Source organism: Cricetulus griseus, chromosome 2 (genome assembly GCF_003668045.3).
Source record: "Cricetulus griseus strain 17A/GY chromosome 2, alternate assembly CriGri-PICRH-1.0, whole genome shotgun sequence".
Classification (NCBI taxonomy): domain Eukaryota; kingdom Metazoa; phylum Chordata; class Mammalia; order Rodentia; family Cricetidae; genus Cricetulus; species Cricetulus griseus.
Window position 1 is genome coordinate 160,555,220 of NC_048595.1, and position 19,853 is coordinate 160,575,072.

General features: G+C 38.8%; 2 pseudogenes; one reads left to right on the forward strand and one right to left on the reverse strand.

The window, feature by feature from the left end:
* Nucleotides 1-7,011: 7,011 nt before the first annotated feature.
* On the reverse strand, nt 7,012-7,536 carry LOC100759910 (annotated as a pseudogene).
* A 3,549-nt stretch (nt 7,537-11,085) lies between these two features.
* Nucleotides 11,086-13,168, forward strand: LOC107979737 (annotated as a pseudogene).
* The last annotated feature ends 6,685 nt before the right edge of the window (nt 13,169-19,853 follow it).

Here is a 19,853-nt window from a genome sequence, read left to right on the forward strand (position 1 = left end):
TGAAAGTCAAAATCTCAGCTTACTATTTCATATGACTTTAATGGCAAAAACAACAACAACAAACTATGTCTATACAAAATAACAGGTTCTGGGGTTCTTCCTAAGCTTAAAGCAACCACTCACAGAAAGAAATTGTATTGTAATGCAGTCCCCTGAATGTTTATCTGTGAGTCAACATACATACAAGTGTATGTCCACGTCACTGAATTTACATGTTTGTGCTGATGTCAGTTCTTTTATTCTAAGGGGAAAATCATTTGCCCATGTTTCATCTTTTATGATTAGCCATGAAAATGCTTTTATGATAGAACATGTAAATATTTTATATTTTCCTAGGATACAACCTAGTTAAATATTTCTTTGTTGATGTATAGTCTCTGTAATGTGGTATTACACAACAACACAATGCAATAAGATAATTTTGTACAAAAAAAAATAGTTTTGGCACATTTGAAACAACCTTTTCTCCTTTAAGAATGTTGAGAGTGTGAGTAGTTGGTGACATTGGGATACTAAGGACATAGGGAAACCACCTGTGTGGTTGTACTGCTGGTGGCTGAATAACTGGAAGAGGGAAAATCAGATCTTTCCACTGGAGTGTCCCTGGGAACATCAGGCTCACCGAAGAGCAGGCTCCAGGCCTAGCAGTCACTGTCCAACACAGAAAAAGCCTCTTTTGAGGGCAGTTTTTCAACACTGAAAGAGAAGCAGAACTTGGAAGGAAATACGCCAAATTTGTAACAGAGGTTATTCCTGGAAGAAGAGTGGTGCTACAGGAGATGGAATGATTTAAACATAATCTTAGTCCACAAAATGCTACATTGTTTGACTCACTAAAGTTAAATAAATTAAAATATATGAATTCCACAGTCAAACACTATTTTTTTAGGTGGACAATTATTTTATTATTCCATTTTTTAATTTGAATTAGAAACAAGATTGTTTTACATGTCAGTCCCAGTTCCCCTTCCCTCCCCTCCCTCTGCCCCCCCAACTAAAATCCTACCTATCACATACCCTTCCTGCTACCCAGGGAGGGTGAGGCCTTCAATAGAGGGTCTTCAGAGTCTATCATATCCTTTGAGATAGGGCTTAGGCCCACCCTATGTGTCTTGGCTCAAGGAGTATCCCTCTATGTGGAATGGGCTCCCAAAGTCCACACCTTTTCTAGGGATAAGTACTGATCTACTACAGGAGGCTCCATGGATTTCTGAGGTCTCACTGACACCCATGTTCATGGGGTGTGGATCAGTCCCATGCTGGTTTCCCAGCTATCAGTCTGGGGACCAAGAGCTCCCCCTTGTTCAGGCCAGCTGTTTCTGTGGGTTTCATTAGCCTGGTCTTGACCCCATTGCTCAGACTATATACTGTATACAAACTCTATACCATCTTCCCCTCTCTCAAATTTACAGTGGTAATTCCTACATGCAAGAGTTTAGGAGACGTCCTACATTATTTTAAGGCTGCTCCCCTTAGTCAAGTCACTCTAATTTCTATGTCAATGATTATTTTTTGTAAAAAAAATGTCTTGGAAAAAAAACTGTGCTGGTGGTTGTAGAGCACTTTAAGAGGAATCGGATCTCCAGAAACGCCACATTGCTCATCAACTGTTTCCAGGGGTATTGGACTCATGCCTTTATATTTAAGAGTAATCAGACTCTGAGAACAAATGACACTTTCTAGGTTGGCTTCAGTAATTAATTCTGTGCTTCAGGAACCTGTGTTTCGAGGAGGTTTATACTCCCAGACACATGTGTGTGGTCCCTGCAGGAAGCCAAGCAGCCTGGAGTCAAGCACAAGGAAATCACTTACTCCAATATGCTTAAATGTGCCTTGAGTATAAGGCTGGGAGTATGAATAGGTTATAGCACAGTTCCTTCACTCTCTCAAACTACGGCTTCTTTCAGCTTGTCTCCCCCACCACAGGCACTGACACTCAAATTGACTTTTCCCGTTTATAATAGCAGTTTCTGTCTTGTTTTTAGCATTGTCCACTGAGCCCACTGCTGTGATTTTCTGCTGATGCGCAAGACAGAAGAAAGTATCCCAGAAAATGATGCGCCACTTACTCCAGCCATTTTGCTAAAAGACACTCAAGTGTGGACAGAGTCGTCAGAGAAAATGACAGAGAACTGCATGCTACTGTCAGGAATGCTTCCTCATCAGTGGTTCAATTTTCAGAAAGTAGACTAAAAAGTCATGTGGTATCCAGCTTTTAGATAAGAAAGACATGTTCTATATGGCATCTGGGATGGGAGTTAAATAGTGTTGCTTGAAAAGAAAGAAAAGGGCCTGGGAAAATGGCTCAGTAGTAGAGAACTCTTGCTGTTCCTTCAGAGAATCAGAGTTTTGTTTCCAGCATCTAGGTTGGATGTCCCACAACTGCCTGTAACTCCAGCTGCAGGACACCCTCTTCTGGCCTCTGCAGGCACACATATGCATGTGTACACACACACACACACACACACACACACACACACACACACACACACACACACACACACACAAACACATACAATGAAACATTGGAAAACTAAAGAAAAGTAAAAAGCATGGAGAAAGGAAAAACAAAACAATGAACAAATGACCAAATAACACACTGAAGTCAGTAATGCAAAGTCATCTTTGGAAACATTTGGGTTTTGAAAGACAAAATCAAACAGAATCAAAAACGATCCAGTGTCGTCAAGGAGACTGACAGGTTTACAACTTCTCTCTGTTCATTCACATTCTAGGAAAAGAGAGAAAGTGACAAATGAAAGTGCAGAGTGTGGGATGAGGAAAACAATGGGATGCTAGTTACTAACAATGAGAAACAGTAACCTCAGAAAACAAACACAAGTAAGAATAAGAGAGAAAGGAGGGAGACCAAACAGTTTGAGAGAGCGACACCAAGACACCAAGGGTGGGAACAAAAATGAGAGGCTTAGAAAGAATCAATTGCATGTTTTTAAACTTTGCATATGTCTTCATTTAGTCTGTGTGTATGTACATATGCATGCAGGCATATGAAAGTCATAGGGCAACATGCAGAAGTTACTTCTACTGTATCTGTTCCCAAAATTGAATTCAGGTCACCAGGCTTGGCAACAACTACCTTCACCAACAAAGCTGTTTTGCCAGCCCGCAGTTCATATTTCTTAAAGTTGCATTCCATAAAACAATTTCTAAGACACCAGTAAGTACTTTGAGAAAAAGTAAAACAAAACCAATTCCAAATGAATAAAAACAACTCTGTGGTCAATTAAATGTCACGATTCTCAGAACTTTTTAGTATGAGAATATGTTGCCTGATTGCAAACAGAAATCTATAACATGCTTCATTTAATATTGGAAATTGTTCTTACTGACAGAAAGTCTGCTAACACTGGAAAAAGATTCTTTGGGAAATGGTAGTTGTAAGAACTCAGCCACGTCTAGCTGTACTGCTGCTGCTGTCTAGCAGTAACTTTTAGCCACCTTTATCCTTCACTGAACTTTTAAATTTCTGTTCTGTATGATAAAGGAGTTATCCAGAAGAGTCCCAAACCTCATTTGCTCATGGCCCACACAGGTTAATTCATGCCCAAGTCTTCCCCTATGGAAAGTAGACTAAATTGTCTGTTTGTTGTGTAGTCAATGCTCACCCAGGTCCTGCCTTATCAGAGGATTCTACCAGTGAGGACAAACAAGTCACTGGAAGATGACCCAGAAGTTCTAATAAATTCAGTAAAGAAACCCAACAGAATGCTCCATTCATTAATGTTTCTACTTACAGTGGCCAGAGGAAAGCCCTAGTTATCTTGCCTGTACACTGTGATGCTGGTTTTCCTATACAGATCTATATGGACATCCAATAGGTGTAGAACCTCTGTAAGGCCACTTCCCCTCCACCCCCACACCACCATCGATTAGGAAATATTAACCTGGGACTTCAAGTCTCAGTTTCAAATGCAGTATGGTAAAAAGTAAAATAAACCCATATACCTCTGTCTTCATAACAAGAACAGGAAGCTTGTTATAATGAAAACTAAAAACTTTATAGACATCAGAAATGAGAAGTTATAGGGGAAATCATGACAAAGTAGGGAAAGGGGAGAGGAGAAGGGAAAGGGAAAGACAAAGACAGAGAGAGAGAGGAAGCTGAGATCAGCTTAGTTTGATAGAAGTAGCGGACATCAGAAACACTTAATGGTAGTTTCGGGAAATTGCTAGAGGCCACATTTAAAGGAGAAACTTCTGGGATAATAGTCAAGGAAAATGTACCCTGTCATTTACCACTAGGTACCCAACAGATTTAGAAGAAAAAGATCCAAGGAAGAGCCTCCATGACTCTGATAAGAATCAGCAAAGGGAGAAAATATCCAGTCTTCTACACCACAGATTCTTAAACTGTGGGTCATGGCCACATGTGGGGTTGGGAAATGGAATGATTTCTGAATACACAACAAAACATTAATTCAAATCAAATGCATAATGAATCCAGTGTGTTTCTGGCAGAACTTGACTGCATTGCATCAAATGGCTTCACTGCATGCAGCCTTGATTCTAAACACACAGTAGGCACACTGTGCACTGTCCACCACCTCTCCCACCACCCAGTACCAGCAAATGCTGCCTGAAGCAATCTGAACCATCTTGGCTCAGACTGGAGACAGACTGAATGAACTTCAGTGTTTTATGCACATGTAAAGTTTTTGACTTTCACACAAACATAGCAATCAATTTTGCAGAAAACGTAAACATTTAATATTTTCCTACTATCATTTTTCACCACATAAGCATCAAAAGCAGTGTTTCACAACCCTTGGGTTGTGACCCCTTTGAGTTTTCAAATGACCCATTCACAAGGGTCACTTAAGAACATCAGAAAAATACAGATATTTACAATTAACAACAGTAGCAAAATTACAGTTGCAAGGTAGCAACAAAAGTAATTTCATGGTTGGGGTCCACCACAACTTGAGAAACTGTGTTACAGGGTCACAGAATTGGGAAGCAGTCAAAAACCACTTATCAAAAGAGTTTAGATTGTATTGTGCTAAAATGGTTATTCATTTCTTATGTGTGTTTGTTACACGTGTACATGTTATATGGATGTTCACATATGTGTATATGTGTACTTGGTTTGGACTAGCCTGACTGGCCAGCAAGCCTCTAGGATCTGTTTCCCATTGTTGGGGTAACAGGCCCAGACTACCATGCCTGTTGTTTTGGGGTTGTGCTAGGGATTCTTATGTCCTCATGCTTGTGCATTAGGTATTTACTGAGTCATCTCCCCAGTCCCAGAAAGTTCTGTTTTTCAAAATCTCTGTTTGAAGGGGCTGGAGATGTAGGTCAGTTGGCAGAGGGTTTAGCATGCAAGGAGCTCTGGCTTTGACTCTCAGCAAAGAATAAAACCAGACATGGTAGGGCATCTATAATCTCAGGTTGAGTCTGGAGGATTAGAAGTTTAAGGTAATCATGGTAACCCTTAGCTACATACTGAGTTTAAGGTCAGTCTGAGCTACATGAAACCCAATGCCAGAGGAAATTCAAAAATAAATTGCTGTTTGACTTGCTAACTTGAGTTTTGTAACAATGATACATGAATTTTGGTTTAGGATTAGACAGAATTTCCAGCAATTTCAGAAATGACTCTAATCGTGTATGTTTATTTTTAGTAGATATTTATGCAAAATGGGATTCTCATTTTTGATAACTATAAAACCAAAACATTGTTTTGCTTGGTAAAACCTTAAAGATGCTCTATTTTCTGCAGGAGCAAATATTTAGTAAACATTTCTTTTTTTTTGTAAAAGTAAATAACTCAATCTTATTAATAGGCAATTCTGCCTTAACATCAAATAAGTGATAAAATTATACACATATCAAGGAATTACATTAAGTATTTTTATTTTTATTTATTTATTTTTTTGCCATAAGAAATTCATCTTTATTTCTACTTAATAAACTGCAAATGTCTGTGGTACAAAAAGTATCTTCAAAGTGAACAGAATCCCAGCTGGTACAGGATCAGTTTCTAGGAGACTCACTATATCTCTTTGGTCATAGGCCTACCTGAGTATTCTTGACTGGATGGCAAAGTCAACACATAACTCACAGAGCTGAGGTCAAACAATAGATGGAGTCTACAGAGATCCAGAGAAAGGCAAGTCCTTTACTTATCATTGCTAACAAAATGTCAGAAGTCCTCAGCATGCACTTCCACACAGACAGATGTAGACATAATTCCATGTGCTGATGTACTTAGAACAGGGATGAGTCAGTACTAAATTCTATTGAATTTAGTACTAAGAAATTGTAATTGTTCTTAACAGACACAATGAAACCTTTTGTGGTTTAATCTTACATCTCAGTATATTCTCAATTAACGTTCAGTCTTTATAAGTTATTATTTGCATAAGGTTGATTACTAAGTAAAATTAAAATTGTTTCAAAGTACAAAAAACAGAAAAGTACACAAAAACAGATGTTTATTTCAGAATGTTAAAAAATATGCCAAGTGACTGCGTTAAATAAACAAAACCACACTACCATAGATGAGAAAGACACAGCAGCATGCAGACAGTTCAGGTTGGAGAGGCATATCTGGTCCTGGTGAATGACTTCTGTAAAGTTCTCAAATCTTTGAGTCCAAAGTGAATGTATGAATTGGCTTGACATGATTCAAAAAGTAGATTATAAATATAAAGGCAGTTGAAACAATGGCAATAATTAGTTCCTAACAGTCATTCCAGGACAATAACTAGAGAGCTGTTCATATGTGTCTTGACTGTGTGTACATACACACAAATCAAAGTCAGGTCAAAAATCTAGGGAGCAGCATGTGCCCACACATTTGAAGACCCTCAAGAATACCATTAAAAGGATGTATAACATCCATTACACATCTGTCTCAAGAACAGAATATTTTCAAAATTATGCATTTCTTTACAGGTAAACATTGGAGTATTAACCATACAGGCACCACAAGGATGACTTCAAACTATGGTGTGCTCACAGGCAGCTGCTGTATCCTAGGCATCCATTTTAATCTTGGAGCTTTAAGAACATCTTCTATGTTTTAATGGGTTTTATATTTCCATTTTCATCTTCTTCGTAATTGGCTCGGTCCCTCTTCTTGGCAAACTTTTTTTCCAATTGTTCCAACCAAAGTCTCATATCTTCTCGCCATTTCTTCATCCGACACATCCACCTCCACTGTCTCCTCTTCTTCTGCCACTGCTTTGTTCTTAGAATTCATCTGAAGCATTAACTTCTCAACTTCAGGATTAAATCCTCTGAATGACATCCTTCCATAGAGAAGATCTTCACATAGTGAGAAGCTCTGCTGTTCTATGATGAAACTCTCTTTCTCCTTGAACTCTGGCAAATCCAGGTACCAGTGCTCATCGCTGATCATCTTCTTTTCCTCCTCTTCTAGTTGTTTCTTGGTTTCCGAGTCCAGGCCTCTTTGCATGAACTTCATGCGGAGCAGGTTCTTGGATAACTTAGTCTTGCGTTCAGACGCCATGTTGGGTACTTTTCCAGCGGCTCCGGCGCCACGGCGCTTGCGCACTGTCAGTATTTTTATTTTTTAACTAAATATAGTTCATGATTTTGCCAGCAAATATTTTATTTATATCTATTTTATATATCTATACACTGGAGTCCTGTTAAAATATATTGGGTGTAGAGGGGCCGTAAGTGGAAAAGCTTCAAGATGCCTTGCTCTGCAAAATCAAGATCTACTCTGGAGGCCTACCAGAGCTTGACTTCAGTTGTCATTAAGAAATTCTCTCTGATGGCTAAGGATGTTGAACACTTTCTTATGTGTCTTTGAGCCATTTTAGATTCCTCTATTGAGAATTCTTTATTTAGTTCTGTACCCTACTTTTTAATTAGATTAGTTGGTGTTTTTGGAGACTAGCCTTTTGAGTTCTTTGTATATTTTGGAAATCATCCCTCTGTCAGATGTGGGGTTGGTGAATATCTTTTCCCTATCTGTGGGCTGCCGTTTTGTCTTGTTGACTGTGTCTTTTGACTTACAAAAACTACTCAGTTTCAGGAGGTCCCATTTATTAATTGTAGATATTAGTGTCTGTGCTGTGTACTCACTCATATATGGATTTTAGATCTAGAGCAAAGGAGTAGCAGCCTACAATCCACACCGTCTAAGAAGCTAGGAAACAAGGAGGACCCTAAGAGAGACATGCATGGTCCCCTGGAGAAGGGAAAAGGAACAAGATCTCCTAAGCTAATTGGGAGCATGGCAGGGGGGGGTGAGAGAGTTAGAAGAAAGAGAGGGGGAGAAGTGGAGGAGAGAGGAGGACATGAGGAAGCAGGAAGATCTAGTCAGGGGAAAAATAGAGGAGAGCAAGAAAAGAGATACCATCATAGAGGGAGCCATTATAGGTTTAAAGAGAATTCTGGCACTAGGGAAATGTCCAGAGATCTACAAGGTTGAACTCAACTAACAATCTAAGCAATAGTGGAGAGGCTACCTTAAATGCCCTTCTCCAATAATAAAATTGATGACTACCTTATATGCCATCCTAGTGTCTTCATCCAGCAGCTGATGGAAGCAGAAACAGACATCCACAGCTAAACACTGAACTGAACTCTGGAATCCAGTTGCAGAGAGGGAGGAGTGAATAGCAAAGAGGTCAAGAGCAAGCTGGAGAAACCCACAGAAACAGCTGACCTGAACAAGGGGGAGCTCATGGACCCCAGACTGATAGCTGAGAAACCAGCATAAGACTGACCCAGACCCCCTGAATGAGGATGTCAGTTTGGAGGTCTGGAGAATCTATGGGGCCACTGATAGTGGGTCAATATTTACCCCTAGTACACAAATGAACTTTGGGAGCCCTCTCCACATAGAAGGATGGTCTCTAAGCTTAGACACACTGGGGAGGATGTAGACCCTGCTCCAAATGATATGACAGACTTTGAAGATCCCCCTTGGAAGGCTGGGACCTCCCTGGGGAGCAGAAAGGGGTTTGGATAGGGGAATGGCTTGGAGGGGGGCAGGGGAGGATGGGAGGGAGAAGGAACTGAGATTGACATGTAAAAGAAGCTTGTTTCTAATTTAAATTAAAAAAAGGAAAAAAAATTCTCAAATCCTCACTTTGCTTCATCTAGTCCTTTTGCTATTTGGGGGAATGTCAGGGCAGTAGGTGCCATATTTCAAAGGTATGCTTCAGAATGACACTTAGTAAAGAGAGTAGGTGGCAAGAAGTGGACATTTGTATTTCTGTAGAAACTTTGTAAATATTAAGAGACATGTAAAATGTAGTGTTAAGACCACAGTTTCATAATAATGCTAATAATCATTTCACCTGCACACCAGCAAACTGAGGTATGAGCCACTGATAAGTGTTTGACTGAGCTGCAGTCATTAGAAGGCCCAAGACAACTAGTCTCAAATGTATGAGAGGAGTATGTCACCAATGTCATCAACAGACACAGAAATATTAACCAGCACAATTCCTAGACAGATGAGCATGAAACACCAAGTGCTCCCGCTACCTCATTTTTTAATTAGTCAAATTATCTTCAATTCCAGTTTTCAATAACAAAATAAAATTATAAGAAAATTCTTAAATAAAGAAAAATATCAAAACAAGAATCAGAATATTTGGTTAAGGTATAGACTTTGAAATTACCAAAAGATTTTAAAATTATTCTGACTAATAATGTTGAAGGCTCAGCTGAAAATGCAATTTACAAGAACATAGAGATGATCTAAACAGAAATTTTTAGAATGGAAAGATACAAAAGCAGGTGATTGATAGAAATGAAGAATGTTTTGCAGTGGGCTCAGCAGCAATAGGACAACCTAACGCAAGATGAGTGGATTTTAAGATATAGCAGTCCCTGCCCAGAAACTGGGGACACAAAAAGAAGATTAAAAAATCACAAAGCACAGTATATGGAAATGGCAAGACAATTACAGATGGATTATAATACACACATATATATTTGTATATTATATTTTGTCCCTCTGGACGTGAAAGAGAGGGACTATTGCTGAGAATTTTTAGCTTGCCTTTACTTGTGTGCTATTTCCATAAATATGTATTCATGTGTGTATTATCCAGGGTACCAGTAAAAAGAAATAAAACACTCTAATTATTTAAAATAATGTTAATGATAATTCCTCAGGTAGAAGAAAATTTGATTAGGGCAAAAAATTGAATCTACATGAAGAAAGGAAGGCTGATGGATAAATAATAAATGAAGTTCAAATAAGAATCCATTCTACCTTTCTACTAATCTTTACTTATCTAAGAGAAAAATATTCAGATCAATAAGAGTAACAATGTATTGGTTTATTACATCATATGGGCAAATGAAATGAAGAAGCTGCTTTTGTGAAGTAGGTGTCTTCATGGGCAAAGGTATTTTCTTGAAGGGGATCTTTGTCAGTTTAATATATATATATTGTTTGGTTATATTTTAAAAGAAAGAAAGAATGAACAAATGATCACACAGAAGAAAGGAAGGAAGGAAGGAAGGAAGGAAGGAAGGAAGGAAGGAAGAAAGGAAGAAAGGAAGAAATCCTAGCCACTAGGGTAAAGGTTAACAGCTGAACTGCCATTTGTATCTCCTGGGAGCCGGAAAATCAGTTTTCTCCAACAGAGTGACACTGGGTATATCAACCACTCCAGGGCAGACCTCATGTTCAAGAGTAGTTGACCAACATATAATGGACTCCACAGAGTTTTTTTTTTTTTTTTTTTTTTTGTGTGTGTGTGTGTATGCTTTTGTTTGGTGACAGTTTGATTTTTTTAAAATATTGTTTTCTTGGTTGGGGGGTTGTAGTATTGGGTTTTGGGTTTTTTTTTTTATAAATAACTTAAAGTTGGGTAGGTAGGGCAGGGAAGAGGGACTGGAAGGACTTGGGGAGGGGAAGAATGTGATCAAGTATACTTAAAGTTAAAAATTGTTTTTTAAAAATAAAATAATAAAAAGCAAGTTCAAGGCTAGCGTGGTCTACATAGTGAGAAATGTCTCAACCACAACAAAATAAAACAAAAGTATTATAGCACCTAGGAGATGGACCCAGGAGTAAAGTGCTTTCCATGCAATATGAGGGCCTTTGTTTGGATCCCAGCAACCATGGAAGTGGTGGATGCAGTGGTCCCCTTGTGTAACTTCAGTGCTGTGGATGCACGGATAGACAGATCCTGGGGGCTCAATGACCAGCCAAACATCACCATTCAGAGTATCTCTAAAAAAAATGTGTGGAGAATAAATCTAGCCAAGGATAAAGAAGGCCTGTATAAAGAAAACTAAGATACTGAAGAAAGAAGTTGAAGAAGACACTAAAAGATAAAAAGACCTCATCTGCTCATATATAGACAGAGTTAAGACTACGCAAGTGCCCATATTATTGGAATAAAGCTACCGATTCAATGCAATCCCCATCTTAGTTCTAATGACATTCTTTATGGAACCAGAAAAAAAAAAACAAAACAGTACTTTTGAAAGTGAGTAAAACATAACTGTGATGACAAAGGCTATGTATTATGTGAGTAACATAAAATGTAATTAAAACAGCATGTGTACGTGCTTGTGCTCATGTGTGTATGTCATCATTCCTACTGAACCCATAGTAGTGGAGATAATTGGTGTTATATCTTTATCTTGCTAAACCCAGACACAGTTGTTTTAAGGAGTGCTAAGATTTAGTTACTTAATACTAATCAATCAAAGTTGTCATTTAAGATAAAAACCTACTTGCAAACATAAAATTACATTACTGTACAAATGAGAAGTCAGAGACTGAGAATTTAAAGAATATTCCAGTTACTTATCAAGACACATAGTTAATGGAAATTTCAGTGCTAATGGCTAACATTTATCTGGCTTCTCAATCTATCAGTCACACTTCTGAAAGCCCTGTGTGTAGAAATTCCTTTAATCCTCAAAACATTCATGAAAGATATGAGTTACTACAATTTTTGATTTTATAGATGAAGTAACCAGGGAAAAGAGATGCTATCAGTAGGCTTGGGATTTGGATCTAGGCACACTTGACCTATAATCCATGCCCTTTACCAAAATGTAAAATTTCTCACAGAATGTAAATAAAAGCAAGAAACTCTGGCCTTAAAATTTACTCAATAATTTCAAAAGAATTTAAAAATTAAATTTTGTATGAACTCAGGGTTTTTAATCTTTTGACATCTATTGAACCCTAAAACATGTTTCTTGATCTTCAAGTCAAACTATTCTCAAAAAACACGACATCCCCCCCAAAATAAAAGCAAGCAAACAAACAAAAAGCCTTTGCTATGAAATATGTCTTCCAGTAATCCTGGTTGGAGCCACTCAGATAGCAGCTGTTAGAGACTCTTAAGAGTGTCAGTGACAGCAGCACGTCCTCTAGTGACTCAGTGGATTCTCAAGAGCACCTCATGTGCTCCAGCTGACCAGAATCCTGCCCCCCAGCAGTGTGAGAGGAGCTGACTAAGGATTCAGAATAGAATCCAAGTGATGCCCACTATGACTGTCGAAGAACTTACTGTCAGATTCTTGGGAAATACTTTGATGCTGCTGCTGATATAAAGAAGTTTCTTGAACTCAGTCCAAATGATTCTACTTGTCCCATGAGGATGGGATTCATGAATACTACGGGAATGAAACCAACTATGCTTCTGTTCTAGAAAGTTTTGCAGATGGACAAAAATTAGACAGTGCAGATGCAGATTTCAGTATCTGGACTAAAAGGTGTCAAGATACTTGGATCAGAATTTGAGGTGACTGCATGTCAAAAATCAAGTATGGCTGGCATCAAATGAAATCTCATGTACACGTATGATCAAGAATCAGAAGAATGATGTAAATGGGAATTTTCAGAAAAAGAGTTGCCTGCTTTGGTGAAGCTCCCTTCTGGGGAGGATTACAATTTAAAATTGAGATTTCTTCAACCTGTCATGCCAGAACAGAGCATGTCTAAAGTACTTTCAATAATGACTAAAATTAAAATGAAAAAGCCACAGGCTGTGAGATGAAAAAGACAGAGGGGCCAGGAGAGGTGCCCACCAAAACCAAAGTGACAAACAAAACAAACAAGGACAATAAAGAAACCCAGCTCACAGCTGTCATAAAGAACCTGCATTCATCATCTCATTGTATCAGAAACTGGGATATACTGCTGGTAAGAGCAAAGATAAAAAGAATAAGAAGCTGGAGGTGACACAGCTTTAAACAGGGTGACACAGCTTTAAAGCATTCCTGTTCAGATGGTTTTGATGAAAGGAAGCATGCCATGAACAAAAATCACTTACGGATTCTTGAATGCAGTCTCGAGTACCATCTGAGGGGTTCTACTGCTGTGAAGAGACACCATGATCATGGCAACTCTTATAAAGGAAAACATTTAGCTGGGTGGCTTACAGTTCACAGGTTCGGTCAGTTATCATCATGGCGGGACATGGTGGCATGCAGGCAGACATGATGCTGGAGAAGGAGCCGAGGGTGGAGAAGGAGCTACATCTTCATCCTGCTGGCAACAGGAAGTGGTCTGAAATGAGCATAGCTTGAGCATAGGAGATCTCTAAGATCACCCCCACAGCAACACACTTCCTCCAATAAGGCCACACCTACTTCAACAGGGTTACACCTCCTAATAGTGCCATGTCCTATGAGCTTATGGGGGTCAATTACATTCAAACGACCACAAGTACCAACTGATTGAATGTAGATAAAAGAAAAGTTGAGATCATTTCTGGTATGAAATGGAAACAGTACTAGATAAATTAATTTGCTAAAAACTGTCTCAGATTATGTGAGGCTTTTGTCTTAAAACAACAACGAAAACCCTTATTAACTGTGTTCATGTATATAATATAGCACTCTGATTACTGCTACCCTCATGCTCTCAGACTCTCTTAACCCCTTTACCACCCTCCTATCTTTCCTGTAATTTTGTTCTCCCCATTCATATCTTTTTTGTTGTTTTGTGACTCAGAGTTTAACCAGGGTTATCTATATCCACTGGAACCTGACGTACATGTCCAGTGGGATATGTAACTGAAGATAACATCTATCTCCTAGAATCCACCAGTAGTTATAGTTCATCAGGATGGGGTGGGGCCCTGTGAGCCTCTCTGCTTCATACATAAATATTCATGGATTCAGTCTTCTGCAGGTCCATTGCAGGCCACCACAAGCAACCCTATCTGGTTTAAGAGTAGAATTTTATTGGCTGTCGTACCCAGAATGTAGCATTTTACAGTTGTTCTTCCTGTCTCCTGGCTCTGCTCTCACACTGTTTCTCTCCCCTCTTCCTTGATGTTCTCTGTGTCTTAGAAAAGACGTAAATGTCCTCCTTGGGTGTAAACAGTCATCTCTTATTCTCAGTGCCTTGGGCAGTCATGCATCACCAGAGGCTCCCATCTTCAATAATACCATGTAATCTGTTCACCATCTTATTTACTATTGGATATAATGAAAATATTGGCCATAAATTTCATCATGGTAAATAAACAGTTGTTTATTTAAAAATTTAAAAGTTGGTGATAAGGAGAAAAAGAAACCATCTGGCTTCTGACTCCTAATCCTAGGGATTAGGCTCCAATGGGACCAGAGTTTCCTGAGAGAATGGGCTCAAAGGCCAGTGTGGAATACATTTTTATTTCTAATATCCCAACACTTGCTGCAGAACCAGGAATTTAGAATTCCAGTGTCCCAGAGGGCTCCTTGGGTTTAAGGTTTAGACTACATTCCTCATCCATTTAGTGCAGTTCAATTAGACCCATATTTGCACTCGTGTCCCCAGAAGGTTTGTGAAATTCATCATGACCATGAATTTCCCTCCATCTTGGCATCATGGTGATCAGCATGAAGCACACCCTTGGTCCTTGATCCAAGATCTGATCATGTCCATGACTCCACATCATCCCCAAATCTCACCAGTTCCCACAGCTGAACTTCACGCAAACATCCCACTAGGAGGACTCACAAAAAATCCAAAATATCCTAATAGAGTTAGAAGAATGGAAAAATCAAAACTGAAAGATAAATCCATTAAAACATGAGGAATGAACACAGAAAATGTATACAACTACAATCATGATTCATCCCTAGCCTCACAACTCTTGCATAATGGGAGCCTAGATGAATCACAGAGGTAGCTAAAATAAGTGAGAAGAAAATAGTCTCACTTTTTAAAAGATGTATTTATTTTTTATTTTGTTTACAAGTGATTTGCCTGCATATATGCATGCATGCCACGTGTATGTTCAGTAACTGCAAAGACAGAAAGGGGATTGGATGCCTGGAACTGGAGTTACAGTTGGTTGTGAGTCCCGTTGTGAGTACTGTGACCAAAACTCTTGTCTTCTGGAGGAACATCAAATGCTCTTAGCCACTGAGCCATCTCTCCAGCCATCAAGTCTTACATTCTAAAAAGAATAAATCATCATATAGAAGAGTCAAGCAAACAGATGCATAAAACAAGGAAATATATTCAGAACTTCAATAAGACAGCTTCCATAGAAAGAAAGTCATTAAAGTGAAAGTTCAAAATACGAAGAAAAAGTTCAGCAAGAAATAGAAACTCTGAAAAAGAAAAACAAAGAAACAAACAAAAATTCCAGAAATACCCAAAATTAAATAATTGGTCAGTCAAATAAATCCACACTGGAAACCATTATCAAGAAAAACAAATTTCAGAAATGGGGATAAAATGGAAAACATAATACAAACAGATACACACAAGGAAAAATAAATAGGGGCATGAACAGTATCTCAAAAAGTCTGAGATACAATCAAAAGACCAAACCCAAGAATTCACCGCATACAAGAAGAAGCAGAAATAAAATCAAATGGAATAGATAGTTTCACGAAATTATGGAAGAAAAATTTCTAAACTCAGAACAAAAATGGATATCCAAACTCAAGAGTCATTTAGAACACCACATAGACATGACCAGAAAGAAACTTTCTATGATGAGTCATAGTAAAGATGTAAAATCTACAAAATAATTTTCTAGAATTAGTATAAGAAAAATGTTGAGGTAGGAGGGATGTAAAATGAAATTTAGAAGAATAAATACATTATAAAAATAAAAACAAAAAAGAAAAGAAAAATATTAACACACACACAAAGGCAAGGATATAAGTTTTCTCCAAGACTTATAATCAGCAACTGTAAAAGTAAAAAAAAGAATGAGATGATGTATTGCAGTCTCTGAAAGTTGAGAATTGTGAATCAGGAATGCTATACCCAATCACACTATCTTTAAAAGTTTATGGATAAAGAAGGACATTTCTGCCTGGCAGTGGTGGCACACACATTTAATCCCAGCGCTTGGGAGGCAGACACAGGTGGATCTCTGTGAGTTTAAGACCAGCCTGGTCTACAAGAGCTAGTCCAGGACAGCCTCCAAAGCCACAGAGAAAACCTGTCTCGAAAATGCCCCACCCTCAAAAAAAATGAAGGACATTTCAAGATAAACACAAGCTAAGGCAGTTTATGACAATCAAGCCAGCACTGTAAAAACTCTTAAAGGAATACTATTCAGGAAGAAAGAAGAAAGACAGTCCCCTGCATGAGAATGCATGGATGGACAAATTCCTTAAAAGGAACAAATAAACAAAATAGAGTTGGTCATCCCCTTTGTTCATCTTTGGGAAAACTGGGGTGCTGACCATATCCTGGAGTAGCTGGCTGTTTTGCTTCAATGTCCAGGCTCTGATTAACTGTCAGGCGCCGCCTGGACCTGGCAAAATGCTGTTCTTGGTGGATCCAAGTCAACTCCCTAGGGCTTGAAGCACCTGATCCTTTCCCATCACCACAGCATCACCCTGTGGTGTTTGGTAGTCTTGCACCTCCAGCTCTGTGGCCAACATCTGGTAGACCTGCAACAATAGCTGATTAGGAATGGTCAGTAGGTTTCCAAAAAACATCGAAATTGGAGTAACATAGCTTCCACGAGTGAGGCAGAGAAGTAAGACCCAAGGGTCTCCAGTTCCCAGCATCCCAGGAATTAAGAGAGGGCCGATTTCAAGACAGGCATATGCTGTTCAGTGACTCGTCAAACTCAGAGCAGGGGCCAAGGGCTCTGAGCCTGAGAGAGACACAGTCCCTTGGTACCAGGACTTTGAAAAAAGCCAGAAGACTGTGCTGGAGAAATGAAGCCTCACATCCAGGAGAATGGTCAGAGGTGGGTAGCCCCAACAGAAAGGCGAAGCTGCCAGTCAACAAGACAGCAGATTTGTTGCAGGTGGAAGAGAGCAGATCTACTGAGGGTGGGACAGGTGGGTATGAAATTCTTTCCTGGTCAGGGAACCAATGTAATTTTAAAAAGTGGTGCTTGAGAGAAAGACATCATGTGGCAGAGCTTGGGTGGACAGGTTTTCATTGGAGGCAAGTGAATGGGAAAAGGGTTGAGGAGAGAAGGGAGACTGACCTCTGGCAACAGGAGTGACAGAAGAGAAGAGGGAGGCAGACAGAGAGAAGGAGAGAGAGGGGAGACAGAGACAAGCAGAGAGAGGGAAGGTGAGAGAGAGAGAGAGAGAGAGAGAGAGAGAGAGAGAGAGAGAGAGAGAGAGAGAGAGAGAATGATGGGAGGTGGGCAAGGCCCTTTTAAAAGGGAACTTAGTGAATATGCACTTAGTGAATAGTGGCTGCAGTTGAGGGCATACCCTGTGAGAACCCCAACGATAGGCCAGTACAGATGCCTGAATACTAACAGACTTCAAATAAAACCTAATTAGAAAAAATAAAGTGGGACACTGCATATTAATAAAGGGGAAAATCTATCAAGGAGACATAGCAACTGATCACATTCATATGCAGATCACTGGGGCCACTAATTTCACAAAATTAACATTTAAGTGCATAAAAGGCCACAAAGATCCAGACATAAAAAACTAGCATGTGTTGTCAATCACCCACTCTCTTATTTAGGTGAGTTTTCAAAACTGAAGGTAAGCAAAGAGCCATCAGAGTTCAAGTGCACCATGTGTCAGCTGGATTTAACAGATACACACAGAAGATTCTATGCAACAGATAGGAAGTAATAATACACCTTCTTCTCAGTGGTACAAGAAAACTACTACTGATAACATCTGAAGGCATTTAAATAAATTGGGCTTTGGAGAGAGAGAGAGAGAGAGAGAGAGAGAGAGAGAGAGAGAGAGAGAGAGAGCACACCTATCTTATCAGATGGCAATGGAATAAAAGTAGAAATCAATTATGAGACGAGTAACTACAGAAAAAAAGTAACTGAGCACAGAGCAATATACTTTTGAATGAACAGTGAGCCTTTGAAGAAGTCATAGAGGAAATTTAAAAAATTACTAGATTCAAATAAAAATTAGAATGCCACCTTCCACAACATCTGGATACAGCAAATGCAATCCTAAAGGGGGGATTTGATACTTACAAGCACACTTATTTAAAAAGAAAACTCGACTGATTTCAAATAAGCAACCTGAAGGTGTACCTCAAGACTCAAACAAAATCAAAAACACAAACAAGCAACAAAACAATAACAAAAAGAAGAAACCAATCATAAATCCACTAGATGTCAAGAATTACTAATTATTAGGCAAGAAATTTATGAGGCAAAAAACTATACAAAAAATTGAAGAGATGGCTACTTGAAAAGTTTAATAAGACTGATAAATCCTTTGTCAAAATGATAAAAAGAAAGAGGGGAGAAGACAAAAAATAATAAATTAATGACAAAAAGGTCAGCAGACTCCACTTAAATCCAGAACATCATTAGAGAATACTTTGAAAACATACACATCAAAAGATGAAAAACTGGAAGAAGTAAACAAATTTCTAAGTCCAGATGACCTACTAAAATTAAAGCCAGAAGATCAAAGTTGTAATCAAAAGTCTCTCTACAAACAAAAGCCCAGAACCAGCTGGATTCATTGATGAATTTGTATCAGACTTTCAAGGGAGGTCTAAAATTAGTCCCCAATTTGTTCTACAAAATACAAAGGTAAAGAAACACTACCAAATTCATTCAATCATAGTGTGTACTCTGATTCCATTAGAAGATAAAGACAAAATAATAATTACTTTCTTGTTCCATAAAGATACAGTAGTCTCAACAAAATGTCCAGAAAACAAATTAAAAACACACCAAGAAAATTGTACATTACTGCTAGGTGGGCCTAATTCTGGAGATACATGATTGGTTCAACATACATAAATCAATAAATGTATATATTCTAGATTTAACTGAATATTTGTACGGGACTCCTGACTGTGAGATGAGTGGCTTTGTAACTATTGTGTCTGTTCTTGGGACTCTGTCTTCTGTTGGGTTGGTTGTCCCACTTTTTAATGATGGTTTTTGATTTTATTATATAACACAAGCCATGTAGGGCAATTCTGTGACCAACGTTATACTAAATGGAGACAAATGCAGATCATTTCATTTAAAATCACAAGTGAGACAAGGATGACCACTCCCTCTTCTCTTCTCCAGTATAATGCTTGAAGTTCTAGGTAGAGCCACAAGACAAGAGACACCTAAAAGGGATAAACAAAGAAAGAAAAAGGCAAACTATCCTTATTGGCAAATGATAATTTTTTTTATTTGCATTACAGACAAGATTGAATTACATGACAATACCAGTTCCCTTCTCCCTCCCCTACCACTCTCCCAACTAAAACCCTACTTATCACATATCCTTTCTTCTAATCTACAACTGACTCAACCTTTCTGCTCCCTCATGACCTCTGCATGCTTCCTTTTCTTCCCTTCTCATTCTCGTAGCTCCCTCCCCCCTCTTCCCATTTGCTCAGGGGATGGTGACCCTTTCCCCTTCTCCAGGGGACAAAGTTTGTCTCTTTTAGGGTCCTCCTTGTTTACTAGTTTCTCTGGCAGTGTGGATTGTAGGCTGGTAATCCC